General features: G+C 34.0%; 1 long non-coding RNA gene across 1 annotated transcript; it reads right to left on the bottom strand.

The window, feature by feature from the left end:
* Nucleotides 1-10,098: 10,098 nt before the first annotated feature.
* Nucleotides 10,099-15,888, bottom strand: LOC123553154 (uncharacterized). Its single transcript, XR_008366007.1, has 5 exons — nt 15,542-15,888; nt 14,936-15,058; nt 12,538-12,630; nt 12,254-12,337; nt 10,099-11,214 (listed from the first exon to the last, which is right to left on the bottom strand). It is a non-coding gene; the product is annotated as an uncharacterized LOC123553154 (long non-coding RNA).
* Nucleotides 15,889-19,648: the final 3,760 nt, after the last annotated feature.

Genomic DNA, 19,648 nt, shown 5'->3' with positions numbered 1-19,648 from the left:
GAAGAACCCAGATGTAAGTATCTGATTTTCATTTGCGTAAGAATTCTTCCCTGGCACAGTATTAAAAAAACATGTGCCTTGTCACACCCTATATAGTTCCCTTCGGATATAGCTCCTCGGGGAGCTGTATTCGGGACACATTTTCTTATATATATTCTCCGTATGTAGCTCTCTTGCTAAAACTGGAGCTATAAACGGAACACCTGTAGCTTTGTTCCGTATAGCTCCTCTGTGTTGTTTATGCAACATGAAAACATGAACCACATGGCTTATTGCCGCGTTTTTAAAGACCACAGATAGTGTCAAAATATTTCACACATGATGCCTTAATTCTAATTCAAAGGTCATAACTAGTACTAAACAACTGTTTGCCAGTCAACATTTCTGGACAATTTTGGGGCTTTGGGGTAACTACATTATTTCGTCAAGTCCGACAAAAACACTAAAATGTTCAAGTATGTTTTTGGACTCGAGGGTCATAACTGCTAGACCAGATACAAAACTTTAAACCCATGGTCCTAACTTCAATTGCCAGTCATTATTTTTTGTTGGTTATTCTTGGTCTAATTGTATCCCTTTTGGTAGTATGTACAAACGCACTATCGCTCTGCTCGAGAAATCAAATTCATAAATCCCCATCTGTCTACCAAGTGGTATGGGAAATCGTATATCCAAATGACACTCTGCCAAGTAATCACGTTTTGTATTACTCGGACAGTACTGTTACAGTATTTTAATTTTTCCATGTATAGGGAACATATTCGGGTTTGTACATGCTTGCTTTCGTATACAGCTCCTCTGTCCCAAGGAGCTATATACGAAAACAAGTCCCGAATACAGCTCCCCGGGGAGCTATATCCGAAGGGAGCTATATAGGGTGTGACAGTGCCTTGTTTATACACACATGTACATGTTTTCTCTCGTTAATACTTGCCTGTATCCAGTACTTTACATAACATATCAACATTTCAAGTTACTCGATTAATGAAATATATAACAACTCTATTCATTTTACACCGTATCATTTTTGGTTGCGGGTTTATCCCGCTACCAAAGTTACAAGTATATTTCTGACAATCATATAGCATCTTTATTTTATTCCGAATCACATCCAAAGGATGTTCATGTGCTACACAAAATAGTCCCATTCATAAATAATGCGGATGAATTATCAATGAACAAGCAGTTCGTATTCAACCTGTATCCATTCACACTGACCATTTAGATTATATAAGATCTATCAATGATAAGGTATTCCAGCCCATGGTTACATCACAAGCTAGGTCAGGCAGAGTTCATCTTAGATATGAGGCACATTAAATTTGTATTTGTTTCTGATTCATGTATATTCATAGACTGGCATTTAAACAGAAAATAAATCTACCAGAAACCCGCAACCATCAGCCATTTCAAGGCTTTGATTATAAAGTGTGAAGATTTACAAACAAATTTCTTTCAGTAATTTTGAAGATAATGCGTTGGAACATCTGTATATATATATAAACTGTATATGCAAATGTACCTATGGTCTGTTTAGCTGATATACATTTTTCTCAAAAATAAGAACTACAATTTTGCGCGAAATTCTGCGGACATGCAATCAAATAAGAACTGATAGAGCTGAGAATCATTAGCAAGAAAATAAGTAAAAAAGCCTTGTGGATTATGTGACCGAATGTATGGAATGACACGCTTCATATATAATTCTAAGAAATGTGCTAGTGTTGGTGCATCTAATAACAACCGAAGAACATCCGCCGTTTCAGTAGGTGGTAGTGCAAAGAGAGCAAGGAATGTTTGCTCAGCAAATTTTCTTCTTTGAGATTCTTTTTGTCGAACTTCTTCATTGGGGTGACTGATTTCCTTTAAGACTTCGGGAATTCTTCGCGCAACAGATGGTCCTTCGGCCAGCAGGCTTTGGATCAGTTGTAATAATTGTTTCTGTTCTATATCTGACAGTTTTCCTTCCAATGTTTCGCTCTGCAATCATATAGCTTGGGAGATGACGCCTCGAAATACAATGTTTCAGATAATAAAACGCATGGCGTAATCTCGTTGGGAAATCTTTTGTTTGAAATTCAACCATTGGTACTTCCTCCGAAATCCAAAAAACAACATTTTTCATAATATACGATGTAATACCATGGCACACCTTTTTGAAAACGGGTCTCGTAAGATTTTTCAAAACTGCATATACTTTTATTTGTGAATCGTTAAAAGATTCTACCAATGCAATTTCTGCTACGGTAAAACAAATTCGCCACTGAAGCACATGCTCATGATGACCTTTCATTCCAACTGGAACGACGTGACTCGCCATATTTTCTGTCTGTGAAATAAGAGTTATTGGTGGCCAGTCGTATTTTCTGTTCCTCGCAACCCACGATTTTACTAATGATGGAACCTTACCTTGAAATGCAAGACAGTCATCATAATATAGCTTTCGGTTTAAATACGGTAATTCCAGTGCAAATGATGTCGATGGTCCATGTTTGTCTTCCCTTAACTCAAATGTTTTCTTCACCCATCCTCCGTCTGAACTTTTTTCTGTACAGTTCCAAGCAATGGGGCTACGGCTTTTAGTCTCACCTTATCATTTCGAACAATGATCGACCCATTATGTGAAGTAAGCGCATCCTTTATTTCAATTGGAATCTCTGCATCGTCCGCATTTAGTTTATACAACTCGAGCAACGTGTAGCCTGCCGATGCAGACTGAGTATCAAAGAGAAAAACTGCACGACATTTATTTATGTCTTTACATGATGCTACTTCGGTTGGTTCTATGCACAATACAGCATTGTCAACAAATATCTTATCAACATCATTGTCAAAGGATGTTGCGATACCTTCTCGTCGGCTGCCCGTAATACTATATCAATATCTTCTCCGTAAGTTCTTCTATGATAAGCTGTAGATCCTCTAGAAGCATTCCTCCCTATCCATGCTCGTTTTTCAACTATTTTTTATTATATCCAAGTACATCTAGTGCGTTTATAATTTTGCTTGATGCCATTGTGAAATATTATTAACTAAAGTTAAGTTTGTTTCGCTTTCGTAATGTAACTGTTCAAAAGCTGACTTGAATTATTTTAAGCATGATCTCACTGAACAAATATTAGCCTAAATCTTTATCATTTTACCTGCATTTATCTTATCAGTTAGAAAATATAAATCTTTTGAATGAAGTCATTTTGTTCGTGTCCAAGTTGCGATCTATATTGTTATAAATTTGTTTTCAATATCAAAGTAATACAGGAAAATACCTAGTATAATCCATTGTTACCTAGGTACCCAGTCGGGCCCATTATCTGGGCAAAACATCGTGTTCTTCTAACAAAATTATTTATCAAGTGCTATTCTAGTTAAGATGTTTGTGCTCAAACTTTGCTCAAGTTTGTTATTTTATGTTTCCATTAATACAAAACTATTATTATTATTTGAATAGACCCTTGGCACTCGCATCATTTGACAAATTATGTAGCCTTTCATATGGCTGAAGGTCACAAAGTGACCCATTCATGTGAATTCATTTCCATGTAGGCCCCATTTGAACAGATTTGAGACCTTAGAGAGATGCTACGGACAAAAGTCATTTAAATATATTTCTATTTTTAGATTTAGTGTGCCCTTAAATTAATGGGTCAATTGTGTCCATTTGAAGAACTTGAACAAAAGATCTTCGTAAGTAGAGCACCAAACCCTCAACAAAACAAACATGGAGCACAGAACGAACCACATAAAAATATGACCTGGAAAAACATCAAAACCCATAAAAATGAAAAAAAAAAAAAAATACTCGAGGGTATCACACTTGAACAGTCTGCAGCAACATGTTACAGAAGACTTGAAGGCGATGAAATGGGTATCCAACCCCACTCTTGGCTAGAAATATTTTAAATGATAACTACAAATGTTAATAAGGTCATTCCTTAAAGACCATCCTCAGAATTACGTTTTCTTTTGTGTGTCCATGATGTTAAATAATATATTTTGCATGAAAAAAATTGTGAAATACCGGCATCAAAGGATAGTAATATCTTTTCGTTGATAGAGAACCTTTAAACAATATTTTAATACTTTTCACTTAATTCTCGAACACGTAATAAACTGGATCTAGACACGAAATTATTTTTCATTGTCAGCAAGGGAGATAATTGTGTCATGAATATGTTTTTGGCCAGAGAAGGTAATCTTTTATTAAGTTTAAAATATGTTTCCTTATTTCTATCTATTTTCATATTTACTACCTCAGGAATTTCGTTTGGGCTCCAATAGCCATAGGTTTTTCTCCGAGAAAGAAAATAAACATAATCATATAAAACTTGAACTGCTCAGAGAATGTTTCCTATGAGCAATTGAACAGTTTAAGTCGTGTAAAATAATTTAACAAAGTTTTCTTTTCTTTTCGGGGTGTGTGGTGGGGAGGGGGTATTACTTACTGAATTGATTTTTGTAATATTTAAATGAAAAAGTATATGTGAGTTTGTTTATAAAATTTTACTCTGCTATATTTCTAAAAAGGACTGGTCTATCATTCAATTTGGGCAGTACCATTTATTATTCGAAGGGATGTTTACTGAAAATTTATTGTCTAAATAACGAACAGTGCAGACAATTATCAGCCTGCACGTCCTCTGCATTGGTCGCAAAGGCAAAATCACTTGCTGCCAGCAGGGTAAAGGTCAAATCTGATACATCCAATTTTCAGTGAAGTTAAGGTTCATTCTATCGAAAAAATAGTGGGTCTAAATAATTAAGATTGGCGGGTTTGTTACTGGACAAAAGTCATAAAAAGTATACACCAATAGATTCGTCTTGGAACGAAGTATACGGCTAGATAATCAAACTACGACTACGACTCTTTCATAAGTCGTACGACGACGAATTTGATAACAAAATTGGTCATGTTTTTTCAAAATCAAGGGTTGCTTCAAAATACATGCGGAGTCCATTTAAAATGTATTAATAGACAGACAAGACATGTATCTAGTTCCTGCCACCCTTTAAATTACCCAAACTTTTTGTAAAAGGCTGACAATTTACGATTGAAAATATACTTTAAAATGCTTCAGACGATTGTTTTCATCGTGTTTTGTTGACATGACGGACTACTTTTTTGTTACTATAAATACTAATATTGCACGTTGAAAACGTGCTCGATTCCCGCCAAATATAATAAAGGATAGTTCTTCACATTTACCTGAAGGGAGAGTTCTTTATCCCGATTATCATTCTCGGCAGATTTTATAGATCCAATAACACTATTCTAATAGTTATTATAGTACAGTCAAAAAGTATTCGAAGAATAATCAATATTTTTTTTTTTCAAAATATTCTACAACCTGAAATGAAATCTAGAATATCTGATTCATTGAACTATCCAACATTTTTTCAAACGGTCTACTTAATATGATAAAAGCGTTATCGTTCCAAACTTTGTAAAAAAAAAATCTTACATCCATAACGTTTTTTTAAAAAAATTGACTACCTCGGGGGCGGGTACAGTATTTGGTGTAAGAGGGGGCGTAAAATATTTGAAGACTACAGCAAATAGGGGGGTCCGGGGGCATGATTCCCCGGAAAACTATGAAAATAATGGATCCATTTGGTGCATTCTGGGCGTTCTGGGGTACTTTATTTGTTATTGACAAAGGACAGGTTTTGTGACAAAATCAACACAAATAACATGCTAATTATAGTCACGTCTTAGGAATTGTCAAACTTATTCTTGCGCGAGTGTCTCGGAATTTCTTAGCCGTTCGTTTTTTGAGGATTTTCATGGAGAGGGTTTACCTAGGACTAAAATAAAAAGGTTTTTTGGAGCTCATGCAAACTGTCAGATTTTAAATGTGCCAGCATAGCGAGCGAGAAAAAAAATGCATTTTTCCCTCAATAAAAAAAAAACAAAACAAAAACAAAAAATAACAAAACAAAAAAAAAAAAAACAAGTAAGACAAATTACCTGTGAGAAAGAGATAAAAATGCATTTTTTATGTTTAACCCAGAGCAGAAAACAAATTAAGTTTTCGAGCGTAGCAAGCGAGAAAAAAATGTGCATATTTTTCAGCCGGAACAAAAGATTAATCATTAGTGCGAGCGTAGCGAGCGAGAAAAAATGTATATTTCATATTCTTCAGTCAGAATAAAAGACAAATTATGTATCAAAGCGTAGCGAGCGAGAAAAAATGTATATTTTGCAATTATTTTACCCAGAACATAAGACAAATTACCTATGCTCCGGCGATTTTAGGGGCGGGAGCGCCCCGGTGACCCCCCCTCCCCCCACGACCTCCGCTATGAATCCACTAATGGTAATACTTCAGTCTGTACGCAGAAATGATTACTGTACAAAATTCATAACCATTTGAACTATTTATTCAAACTTGATGGAGTTTTATTGTACAAAAACGGCGTTCGTTTTGGAGTTTAAGTATGCCTGCATCTTAAGCCTGACAACAGAACAACTTCATAATCTCTGCCGACGTCGTTGACAAGCTTAAACTCGGATGAACACTGTTCTTGTTGGATCTTTAATGTAGGTAAGATTTCTTCTGACAATTATTGTCAACGGCTTCCCAGGCTAGTCCGGATCCAGAAATGCCTTTACTTGATGCAGCGAGGCAACAGTTTAGAAAGAATGTGTCACCAGCGAGACACATAGCTCCCAGCGTGAGTAGGAGTCAGGGTGTTCTCTCCCTGCAAAAGTTTGAAATATAGTTATGTAATGGTGGCATCTGATAGAATTTTTGGTCTGAATTTTGAGAAAATATGTTTAGTATACAGCATCTTCTGTGTATGACTGTGCTATTTACGATAAAAAGGATGAAAGTGACGACAAGTAAAGTAATCAATGATGACTGTTTTATTTTGCAGTATAACAAATTCATGCATGTTCACACAAATAAAAGTGTTATGTATATGAGCAAGGCACAGTAATGCATAGACAGTTGTGCTACAAAAGGAAGCAAACTCTTCCCCTTATCGGTATAGTTTGACAATATTCCTTCACGGAGGTTGCAAAGAGAACTAGAATATGTCGACAAAAATGTTTAATTCAATAACTTATAATAACGACGGGTCAATAATGTTATTAAGGAAAAATATATAAGAAGTTAAACAACTGAACAAGAAACAAATGCGCATGTCTACATAATGTTTATGATGCTTAACAAGTTTTATTTGAAACGAAGAGAAGGAAACTACAATGTAGTTGTCATCCGTCGTTAAAGAAAGGCCACAACTCCAGACAAAATAATCGATCATAAAAGTCAGGGCAACATGTACATATTCATTTCATGCTTCTGTATACCTAGTTTCAATACAGGTGGATGGATTTGTTCGACTTAAGTTCACGAGTTCACGATGTGATGAATTAGTTCAAGATCAAATAGGGCAACAACTCCAGAAAAAACAACAACAAGAATTTGTAATAGAGTTAGCAACGTCCCCTGCCTAAGGACATTTTCATCATACATACTGTATGCCAAAACAATGACATATCCAATTCTAACAACCAGCGTAAAAAGTTTCAAGAACAATCGTTTTATATAGTAGCAACAAAGGGAAGTAAGTTTTTATTTTTTAAGTCTACTAAAAACTCCTTACCCGAAGAGGTACCCTAAAATACACCTAAAATTTTAAAGTAACACAGAACAAGAGCTGTCCGTAAGACAGCGCGCTCCACTATACGGGATATGACAGTAAAATGAATATATGTCTGAATAAGATACACCAAGGGGCATAATTCCATCAAATACACAAATCTGAGTTATTAGGATTGTTACAACACATGCAGATGATGATGATAAAGATATATTTTGAGTTTCAAGTCATTATCTTATATAGCACCAAATTTATGTCCAGAAAACAAAGTTTGTAAAAAATTTAAGTATAAAAGGGGCATAATTTGGTCAAAAATACAAATCAGAGTTATGGGGATTGTTACCACACATGCAGATGATGATGATAAAGATACATTTAAAGTTTCAAGTCTTTATCTTATATTGCATTAAAGTAGTATTCAGAGAGCGAAGATTGCAAAAAAGTTTAAGTACAAAAGGGGCATAATTCTATCAAAAACACAATTAGAGTTATGGGGTATGTAGCCGCACATGCAGATGATCATAAACAAATACTTTTTATTTCAAGTCATTATCTTTTAAAATACCAAAGATATGTCTATAAACAAAGCTTTCGGAAAAAATAACCTGAAAATAATTCTATGTATAACTCTTTGGTGACCTTGACCTTGGGTATAATGGGCCCAGCCTTTACACATACTTTGTTTGTATGCTGGACAAAGTTGAACTTACAGTATGATATAAGCAAAAGTAACAAAGATATGACAGAAAAACAAAGGTTGCCGAAAAACTTTAACCTTAAAAATAACCTAAGTATAACACCTTGGTGACCTTGACCTTGGGTATAATAAGCTCAGTGTATACTGGACAATGTTTATGTGAAGTTACAGTAAGATATAAGCAATATTAACAAAGATATGACAGAAAAACAAAGGTTGCCGAAAGACTTTAACCTTAAAAATAACCCAAGTATAACAGCTTGGTGACCTTGACCTTGGGTATAATGGGCTCAGCCCCTACACATACTTTGTTTGTATACTGGACAATGTTTATGTGAAGTTACAGTACGATAATAAGCAATAGTAACAAAGATATGACCAAAAACAAAGGTTGCCGAAAAACTTAACCTTAAAAATAACTTAAGTATAACACCTTGGTGACCTTGACCTTTGGGGTATAATAGGCTCAGCCCCTACACAAACTTTGTTGTATACTGGACAATGTTTATTGAAGTTACAGTAAGATATAAGCAATATTAACAAAGATATGACAGAAAAACAAAGGTTGCCGAAAGACTTTAACCTTAAATATAACCTAAGTATAACACCTTGGTGACCTTGACCTTGGGTATAATGGGCTCAGCCCCTACACATATTTTGTTTGTATATTGGACAATGTTTATGTGAAGTTACAGTACGATATAAGCAATAGTAACAAAGAAAAAAATGACAGAAAAACAAAGGTTACCGAAAAACTTTAACCTTAAAAAAAAACCAAGTATAACAGCTTGGTGACCTTGACCTTGGGTATAATGGGCTCAGCCCCTACACATATTTTGCTTGTATACTGGACAATGTTTATGTGAAGTTACAGTACGATATAAGCAATAGTAACAAAGAAATGACAGAAAAACAAAGGTTGCCGAAAAACTTTAACCTTAAAAATAACCCAAGTATAACAGCTTGGTGACCTTGACCTTGGGTATAATGGGCTCAGCCCCTACACATACTTTGTTTGTATACTGGACAATGTTTATGTGAAGTTACAGTACGATATAAGCAATAGTAACAAAGATATGACAGAAAAACAAAGATTGCCTAAAAACTTTAACCTTAAAAATAATCTAAATATAACACCTTGGTGACCCTGACCTTGGGACAATGTTTATGTGAAGTTACAGTAAGATACAAGCAATAGTAACAAAGATATGACAGAAAAACTAAGGTTGCCGAAAAACTTTAACCAAGAAGGGTAACGCCGACGCCGACGCCGGGGCGAGTAGTATGATCCCCCTATTCTCCGAATAGTGGAGCTAAAAATGGTCTTGATTTCTCCCTAAGGTCAATTATAAAAAGTTGTCTATATATTGTTTATAGTGACAACAAAGAGAAGTTAATCTGAAAAAATCTAAGTCCACACAAAAGTACTTATCAGGCAGCCTTACGTCAAATACATCAAAAACTGGATGCAACATGTGTGTTGTACTAAGAAAACTAGTCCCAATTTTCTCCTAGGGCTAATATTAACCCTTACCCTGCTGAATTTCTATAATGAACTTGTCCATTTTTCAATTTGGACAGTAACATTAACTGTTAAACGGGATGCTTTGCAAAAATATACTCGTCTGATTGAATGGCGAACAGTGCTGATCATCATCAGACTGCATGGATGTGCAGGCTGATCATGATCTACACTGGTCGCAAAGACAGAATAAATCATGTTCAGCATGATAAGGGTTAATAGAATAGAAGTTTACAGTAATAGTTATTTATAGTAACAGCAAAGGATTAGGGGCCTGGTTCTTACTCATCACACACCATCTCATGATGATGAACATTTTTGCCATTGTACATCAAAATCCCTCCATGCATGAACAAGAAATGCTACGGACAAAGTCATTTTTGCATCTAACCTTTGGTCTCCAAGTGTGACCTTCGAGCTAGGGGTCTTGGTCTTGGGCATGACACCTGGTTTCATTATGGTGAACATTTATGCCAAGTTATCTAAAAGTCCCTTCATGGATCGCAGAGTTATTGACCAGACACCAAAAAGACTCTATTAACCTTTGACCTCTAAGTGTGACCTTGACCTTGGAGCAAGGGTTTGGGTCTTGCGCATAATACGTTGTCTCTTTATGGTGAACTTTATGCCGAATAATTCCAAAATCCCTTTATGTATGGCAGTATTGACCAGACAGAAACAGACCCTTTTAACCTTTGACATCTAAGTGCAACCTTGACTTAGGAGCTAGTGGTCTGGGTCTAGCAAACTTACATTGAAACATCCAGAAACATTTTCTATAAAACAAGTATGAAAGACTTACACTTTTTCTACAAGACTATTTTATAAAGTTACAATTTTTATGAAGAACTATGCTCAGAGAAGTTGAAGATTAATCAAAGTCCACACTTTTAACTTCCATATTCATAATATCATTAACAGTTGTGCGGATAAAAAGTATTTTGTAAAGTAATAAAAAGCAAGTTCTTCATTCATGACAATTATTTCTTTTATCCAAATTCTTGATATTTCTTCTCTGATTCCCCTAATGTGTTTGGAAATAAGATTAAACCTTTTGTATTATCCCTGTAGCCATGTTGCAATTTTTATTCAAAATTATGCTCACAAAGTTGGAAAAGAAATATTGCACTGGACACATATTTTCCAGAAGAGTACACCTTTCTTAACTTCCTTATGCAATTAGCAATTGTTAGATTTCAATGTATTTTGCAAATTATTCTTAGGCAGTTCTTCATACATGATGCATACTTTTCTTTCTCTCTAATACTTGAAATTTCTATTTCTCTGATTCTGGAAATATGGTAGTACATTCTGCAGATGTATGATCCATCAAATAGTTCAGTTTTTGTTGACCAGTGCTTTAAACAATTGTGGCCCTTCAGATGATCATCTGAAATGGAAAAATTTAGCCATTTTTACACTAGTATAAACTTAACATGTTTTATATGTTCATAAAACACAAAATTTTAGAATGTAAAATCTTACAATTATAATATTATCAGTCTGACAGACATTATCAAGAAAATGTCATTAAGAAGTGGAAAAACAGTACCTTACACAAGTAATAAAGACTAAGAAATACAGCTTTGAATTCAAACAGATGATATATATTTGTCTGTATGTCTTCATGCATTCCATTTTCAACTAACACTATATATAGCACATGATCACTTCATGTCCATAATGTATACTAAATTTCTTATGAATTGTTTGAAACAGTGAGTAGGCATACACAATGTACAAGTTTATTTGTAATATTTTAAAGGACATCACTCAATAAAAAGTAACCTGAAATGAAGTCTTGCAATATGTGCATGCCTACTTCATGTTGATAACTTCATATCAACTTACTTTTGCACTGTTACACAGTATGAAAACTGTAGGAGATGAAATATAATTCTTATAATATAAAAAGGGGCATAACACTCCAAATTTAGATTTTAGGCTAAAATAGATAAAGGCCTTAATTCACATTTAAGGTAAAAGTGTATTACAAGTTTCAAGGGCATTGGATAGAAAGTGGGGGAGGACTGAGTACATAAAGAACAAAAGAAAAGAAACTGTAAAATCTTCCATTTAATTCAAGATTCTAAAAGGACCATAACTTTAGAAAACTGTCATTAGATGTAAAATCCACTATTATAATAGTATTGTTTTAATTCTGCTGCTTGGCCAGAAGTATACCATGACCCATTTGAATATGTTGGAATCTGCAGAAAGAGAGTTTTAATGCAAAAGGTATGAAGGAAGCTATATATGACAGTTTGAAAAAGAAACTGACATGATAACTGAAGAAACAAATAATCAAATTTGATAGTCCTGACAATATGCCTGTCCAGTTCATGCTGATGTACCAAGTTTCATTTGAAAATGATAAATTAGTCATTACATAAAAAAATACATAAATGCAGCTCTAAACTATCCTGTACCTTTTGATGTCTACTGTTCATAGTCTAGCCAAAGCTCCAGAACTGGCTGCATTGAGGCATTTTGTTCTCCATATCATATTTTAACTAAAAAAAGCCCAACATGTACATTTATATATACATAAATTTTCTTTCACAATTAACTGTGATTTCTCTATAAATTTCTGACACTTCACATTAAAAACAATTTAAAAGTACAATGTACATAATTCTAAAATCAGTTATTATAGTTTGTAAAATAGTGCTGAATGCCATATCTATTTTCAAAACACTTTTAAAACACCTACCTGTATAAAATGGTGTGTAAATTGGCAGTCTTCTTCTTGGCAATTTTAGTATTCATTGTCCCATTATTTCTTTGAATAAATTTATATCTTCATCTGAAATAAGTATAGTATAGTATAGTATAAAAAAAACTGTGAGGAAACATATTGGTGGTTTTCAAAATAATGAAGCAAAAGTGTGACATAGGGGTTGGAAATTCAAACCTATTTCTTTTGGTGGTCACCTATTTTTTATGATAGCAAATAATTCAAATTTCAAGGAAATATACAACTTTGGGAAAGTGTTGAGAAATACCAATCAGATAATATTTTGAACAGCCTTCAGTTCATAAGTTCAGAGAATTTCCAGTAAGATGGGTGATAAATATTGCAGTGTTTTATGACAAGGAAATATGTATAACAGTAAATGTTTTTCAACATATATGAATAGGTGTTTGTGTATAGTTTGAAACTTATTTAATAAATGTTTGTGGACCTTGGTTTTTAAAATCACCCTTTCTGCACAAATCTGACATAAAAATAAAATTTTACCTAGAAAAGTTGTTGCTGAATGAAAAATAATTAACATATTATTATAAAACTTATTTTTTCTCATATTTTGCAGGTTTATAAACCACATTCCAAATTTCAAAAATGTCTGGTGATTTTTAAGAGATGCACAGGGGACACATACTAAAAATCAGTGTAATATTCATTAAGTATTATTTTTTTCTGTTCAAAACAAGATTAATGGTGATCATCTTAAGACAAAAGTCTATTGAACAATTACTTTATTCCACAAAATAGCTACAAAACTGAAAATTTTCGCAACACAAACAGGAAAATTCAGCAACATGTAATGCTTTAAATGAAAAATAAGTGACTTTAAACACAATTAACACATTGAAATCATTTAGTTTACATGTACTGCTTATTCAGAGTAGAAAAATGACAAAATACCATGCATGATAAAATGGAATGGTAAAATTCATACATCTTTATAATGCTACTAATTTTAAGAAGATGCACAGGGGACAAATGGCAGCAAAATATATATTCATGGAATATGTTCATAGTAAGTAAATTCTTTCAACTACACAATACTAGCTACTGAATATTTACATATGTAGGTAAACTTCAATTAAAATTGATGTTTCCCCTTTTAAACATGAAAACTTGAGAAAAATGCAAAAAATAAAATTTAAATTGTCCTGGGATTCTTATATAATGCTTAATTATCAAGTAATGCCTGCATTTAACTTACACACTGCTAAGAATATAGAACTGCCACAACATATTACAGTATAAATGCTATGATAACTCATGAATGTCAAAAAAAGGTGCACAGGGGACATCACTTTGGCTTAATATGTGAAGCTGAAAGCTGCTTTTGTAACTTCCATTTAGAGGGAAATAAAGTAAAAACCCATTTTATTTAAAGAATACTTACAAGGGACATTTTTGGGTGTATAGACATATATCAAGATTCTGAGAAAGTTGATTTATAAAACAATAAAATCATAAGGTGGTTTCAAAGCTGTAAGGATAAAGATCTTAGAAAAACATTATGACTTAAGAAAAGTAATGGGGTTATGAAATTGTAGTGTTCAACTTTTAAATGTATCACTATTTTTTTTTATGAAGGGGTTTCCATCACAAGACATGAACTATTGGTAAGAATAAAATGTAGTTAATGAAAAGAAGCATTTTGTTTTAAATGTGCAGAGTTTAGATTTCATTTAAGAAAAGCCAAAGCTGTAACAATTAAGTTTGGTTTAAAAAAGTAAAACACAGTTGAAAACTATTCTTCATGCAAAATGTCACACTTTTGGTGCAGAGGGGACAAAATTAGCTAGATCTATATAATTTAACATAACTTTAAAAATGCTTGAGCCATTCATCTGAAATTGCACACATTTCTTGAATACATTGATTTGGATATGATTTGCCCCAAAACACATTCTAAAACTGAACTGAATTAAAGTAAGGTGAAAAAGAAGAAAAAGCATCATTATTTTGAAAACCACCCATATAAGGAAATCAGCATTATATATGGAATCTTGACAAGTGTGGATTAATGTATCTTAAAACTACTCATGTAGTTTCATTTCTTTATGCTGATTCTGTAGGTCTACAGCACAGTTGTTTTACGAAGTTGAACAATTCATGCATGCCATGTAAAATAGATAGTTATGATACCATTTATTAATCACATCTTGCTGTAATATAGGCCTACTGTATGTTATTTCATTCCATTGTGTAAATGTATAAATTTGTTTGATATTTTGGTGCATGATCATGCTTCATTTAGACCCTTGACCTTGTCAGCTATGCAGAGGTGTCCTTTCTTTGGCTTACTTATAGACATTGTTTTTTTTTTTACGAAATTATTGTAGAATATATATAGAACACTGACATTTACCTAGCTGTACTGTTGGTCGACATCATGTATTCCTGTTGAACAAGAAATGTCAATGTGAACGCCCAGCACTGGTTCAAAAAGTTTGCAAATGACATTGTTTCCATGGTGCTGGTATTCATTCATCTGAAACAAACACATGACGGATTAAAATGCACAGTAGACCTTGATTCTAATTAATGTTACTTTAAAAATATTGATGGTTTTTGCCGGATGATTCAGCACGTCCGATCAGACATATTTTATGGCATAAATGCAGAGTCTATGTTCAGATTATGTCAGTTCGAATGCAAACAGAACATCAACGTTTTTTTTTCTATGACAATGATCTATTTTGTCTATTCTGATCGATTCACTATCTATGAAACAGTGCGTTAATTCTGCATCGACTCTTTTTCAAGATCTGAGAATGATTTGTTGTAGATCTACCAGTGGATCTAATGATAATCTATGGTGGCAGTGATACAAGCATGCATATGCTATGTTCTCCGCCCAAAAATAGGCAAATCATTCTCAGATCTTGAAATAGAGTCGACTGATAATCAACCTTACTTTGAACTCGTTGCAAAAATAATTAATTTATATAAATCAATATAACTTTGCACTTACCATTGTTCCTAGTCCCAGAACAACTCGACCTGTCAAAATATGTAAACACGAGGGAGGCCTTTTGACAGGACAGTCCTGTAAACTTCCGAAGGAAATAGTCCAAATTTATTCCAGTTACTTCCATATGCGATATTATCGTGAATTATAATTATATGCATAATGTATCGCATATAGATTTAAGCATAAATTTAATGTTCGTGAATCCTGTGCTTTAGCTGTTTTCACGTTAAGCGCCGAAAATCATGAAATCCATAAGGCCATTGTGCTCAGCCTGATCACATTTCTACGCACTAACACATTTTTGTGTGAAAAAATATGCTGAAATTTACATTTTATTCTGTCAATTACTTTGTGACTGCAACCGTTTCTAAAATAAAATTGACACATCTGACTTTTATGTGTATTGCCCTTGTAATGATATTATGGATTTTTGTCATAGATACGCATGTTTATCTCAAATTAGTTGTGAAATGATGATGTCTGCATGAAAAAAAGAGAAAATAAAAATTGTCTGAAATTATCGACTATAAAAGGCACTTTCATCAAATTATTTAAAATTGATTGCTCGCAGGAAGTAGATATATTAAACTAGGTACGTTTTGGTCACAATTTTAGGCAGAATAATGCTTGAATGTAGCAGCTGTCGATTTTGAAAAATATGACCGCCTAAAATATTTTTTTCTGTCTTCTGTCCGGATTTTCGGGTACAAGTTGGCATTTGTTTTTCAAGATATATACTTCGAAGGAGAGCTAAATCATTTTCAATAGGCATTTCATTCATCAAATTATGTAATTCTTCAGTAAAAATTCGCAAAATGGTTGTAAAGACAAGCACTAAAATGTCGATATTTTGGCTATAGAATGTACCTTAAATGGAGTTCTACAACCGACTGGAGTTTTTTCTTCCTTTGAACAAAATGTTTGATCAATGATGATTAGAAAAAAAACATTTAGAGAAGTGGAATTAATTAATTTACGTGTATAACAAATACCGAGAGAAAACATCATTTATTGTACATGTGGTTAAATTCAGTAAATAAAATAGATGATTCACGAATCAGCCAATGTAATCCCTTATCCTGCAATAGAAATTTCATTTTCACTTTATATAAAATCTGGAAAGTAGATCCCTCGGAAACACCGAGAACAAGGCAAACAGTGAAAATTGCAGACTCGGTTTGATTGAGTCTGTTCATGAGCAGTAATGGAAACTGCAACACTGCCCACGCCCCCTAGCACAGGCTTAAGCAGTATTCAATCTTCAAATCTGAATGAGTTGAAATCAATGATCCCGAAGGACCAGAAAATATAACAACACTGAGATGAAGTCGGGGCGCCTTATTACGGCCGCCACACAGCACTTAACACCCGCTGTTGCGAAGTAAATAAAATCTTATATACCTTAGGAATTTCGTCTAAGCTTCAGTCACCTTTTTCTCTTTTGAGAGAGAGAGAGAGAGTGAGAGAGAGAGAGAGAGAGAGAGAGAGAGAGAAAGAGAGTGGACATAATTATATAACATTTGAATAGCTCTGAGAATGTTTTCCATGAACATCTGAACTGTTCCCTTCGTGTTAAACAATTAAACAAAGTCAATTGACATTGTTATCCTATAATACTGTTTGGTTTTTGTTGTTGTTTTTTTAGAGTTGGGTATTCAATACTAACTGCATTGCTCTTTAGTTCACCTGTCACGTAGTGACAGGGTGAGCTTTTGTGATCGCATTTTGTCCGTCCACATTTTTTGTGAACACGATAGAGACCACATTTTGCAATCAATTTTAATCAAATTTGCAAACTACTTGTATTGGCATAATATCTCGGTTCCTGTCGAAAACTGGCCAGATCCCATCATGGGTTCCAGAGTTATGGCCCCTTAAAGGGCCAAAAATTGCTAATTTTGGCTAGTGAACACGATAGAAACAACATTTTGCAATCCACTTTAATCAAACTTGCACAAGATTTGTATTGGTATAATATCTCGGTTCCTTTCGAAACCTGGCCATATTCCATCATGGGTTCTAAAGTTATAGCCCCTTAAAGGACCAAAATGTGCTATTTTTGACTTTTGAACACGATAGATGCCACATTTTGCAATCAACTTTAATCAATCTTGCACACAACTTGTAATGGCGTAATATCTCGGTTTCTTTCTCTGGCCAGAATCCATCATGGGTTCCAGAGTTATGGTCCCTTAAAGGGCCAAAATTTGCTATTTTTGGCTTGTGAACATGGTAGAGACCACATTTTGCAATCAACATTAATCAAACTTGCACACAACCTGTATTGGCATAGTATCTCGGTCTTTTCGAAAACTGGCCAGATCCCATCATGGGTTCCAGAGTTAAAATTTGCTATTTTGGCTTTTGCAGCCATAAAGAGACTTCATTTAAGGGTTGATTTAAAACAAACTTCCAAAATATCTTTAACAACAATAAATCTTGGATTCAATGATGAATCTGTCAGATCGATTCATAGGTTCCGGGGTTACGGCCCCTGATTGACCCCTGAAGAGCCAAAATTTGTTAAATTTTAACTTGTGAACACGATAGAAGTGACATTTTATATTTGATTTTAACCACACTTACACATAACTTCAGTCACAATAAGATCTCAGTTCGTTTCGAAAATCGGCTAAATTCCATCATGAGTTCTAGAGTTACTGCCCCTGAAAAGGGCAAAACTTTCTATTTTGGCACTTTCAGCCATATAGAGGTTTCATTTATGCGTTGATTTAATATAAACTTATACAGAATGATTATCTTGATAATCTCTAGGCCTGGATCGAAACTGAGTGATGTCGGGTCAAAAACTAGGTCATCAGGTGAAATCAAAGGAAAAACTTATTAACAACCTAGAGGCCACATTTATAAGCCTATCTTCATAAAACTTGGTCAGAATGTTTATCTTGATGATTTCTAGGTCAAATTCAAAACTGGGTCATACGGGATCAAAAACTAGGTCACCCGGTCAAATAAGTTGAAAAGATTGTTAACACTCTCAGGCCACATTTATGATCCTATCTTGATGAAACTTGGTCAGAATGTTCATCTTGACGATTCCCAGGCCAAGTTTGAAACTGAGTTATATGGGGTTAAAAACTAGGTCACCCGGTCAAATCAAAGGAAAAGCTTGATAACAATCTTGTTCATTTGATGTGCATGAAACTTGGTCAGAATGTTTGTCTGCACGAAATATCGGATACATTTTTATCTGGGTCATGTGGGGTCAAAAACTAGGTCACCAGATCAAATAAAAGAATAAGCTTGTTTACACCCTATGCGCACATTTTTGATTCTATCTTCGTAAAACATGGTCATAATATTTGTTATCATAAAGTCTTGGATGATTTCAAATCTGGGTCACGCGGGGTCATAAACTAGGTCACTAGGTCAATTCAAAGGAAAATCTTGTATACACTCTAGAGGCCACTTTTTTGCTCCAGTCTTCCCGAAACTTTGTCAGAATGTTTGTTTTCATGAAATTTTGGACAAGTTTGAATCTGGGTTATGTGGGTGTAAAAAACTAGGTCACTAGGTCAAATCCTTAAAAGATATTATTGTAAATTAGTAATCGCTTATAATTATGATGTCATAGTATGACGCAAACTTTTGACGTCAATGTAGCACATGTACATATAGCTTTTTTGCACATGTAGCTTATCTTTTCCTATCTTGTCTTTTCCCATTAGGTAGACAAGAAATGCTTATTCACGAACAAATAGGCAGATGGAAGGATAGAAAGATTGCTCTTGGTGATACATTTATAAATCAAAGGACTATATATTAACGGTATTAATGATTAAATAATAATTGTTAAAGAAGCTTTCGAAAAGTAAACATAATATGATACAAATGGCTAGCGCAGTTCATAAGGCGTTCAAACTATGTTTTAGCTCATTGTTCAAAACTTATAACAGTGTCTAGATCTTATGACTTTCTTCCTTAGAAGGCATTATATTCTTTTATTTCATTATTCGGTTTCAAATACAGGTATGCCCTTTTCTCGTTATTCCGAGCCCCTAAGCCGGTTTTTCAGTGCTGGTCAGTAGAAGATTTAAGTTTCAAAAGAGTTTTTGCTATAGTTTGGTACTCCAACAACTAAACTTA

This window comes from Mercenaria mercenaria, chromosome 1, assembly GCF_021730395.1.
Source record: "Mercenaria mercenaria strain notata chromosome 1, MADL_Memer_1, whole genome shotgun sequence".
Taxonomy (NCBI): domain Eukaryota; kingdom Metazoa; phylum Mollusca; class Bivalvia; order Venerida; family Veneridae; genus Mercenaria; species Mercenaria mercenaria.
This window is presented reverse-complemented; position numbering and strand designations above follow the sequence as displayed.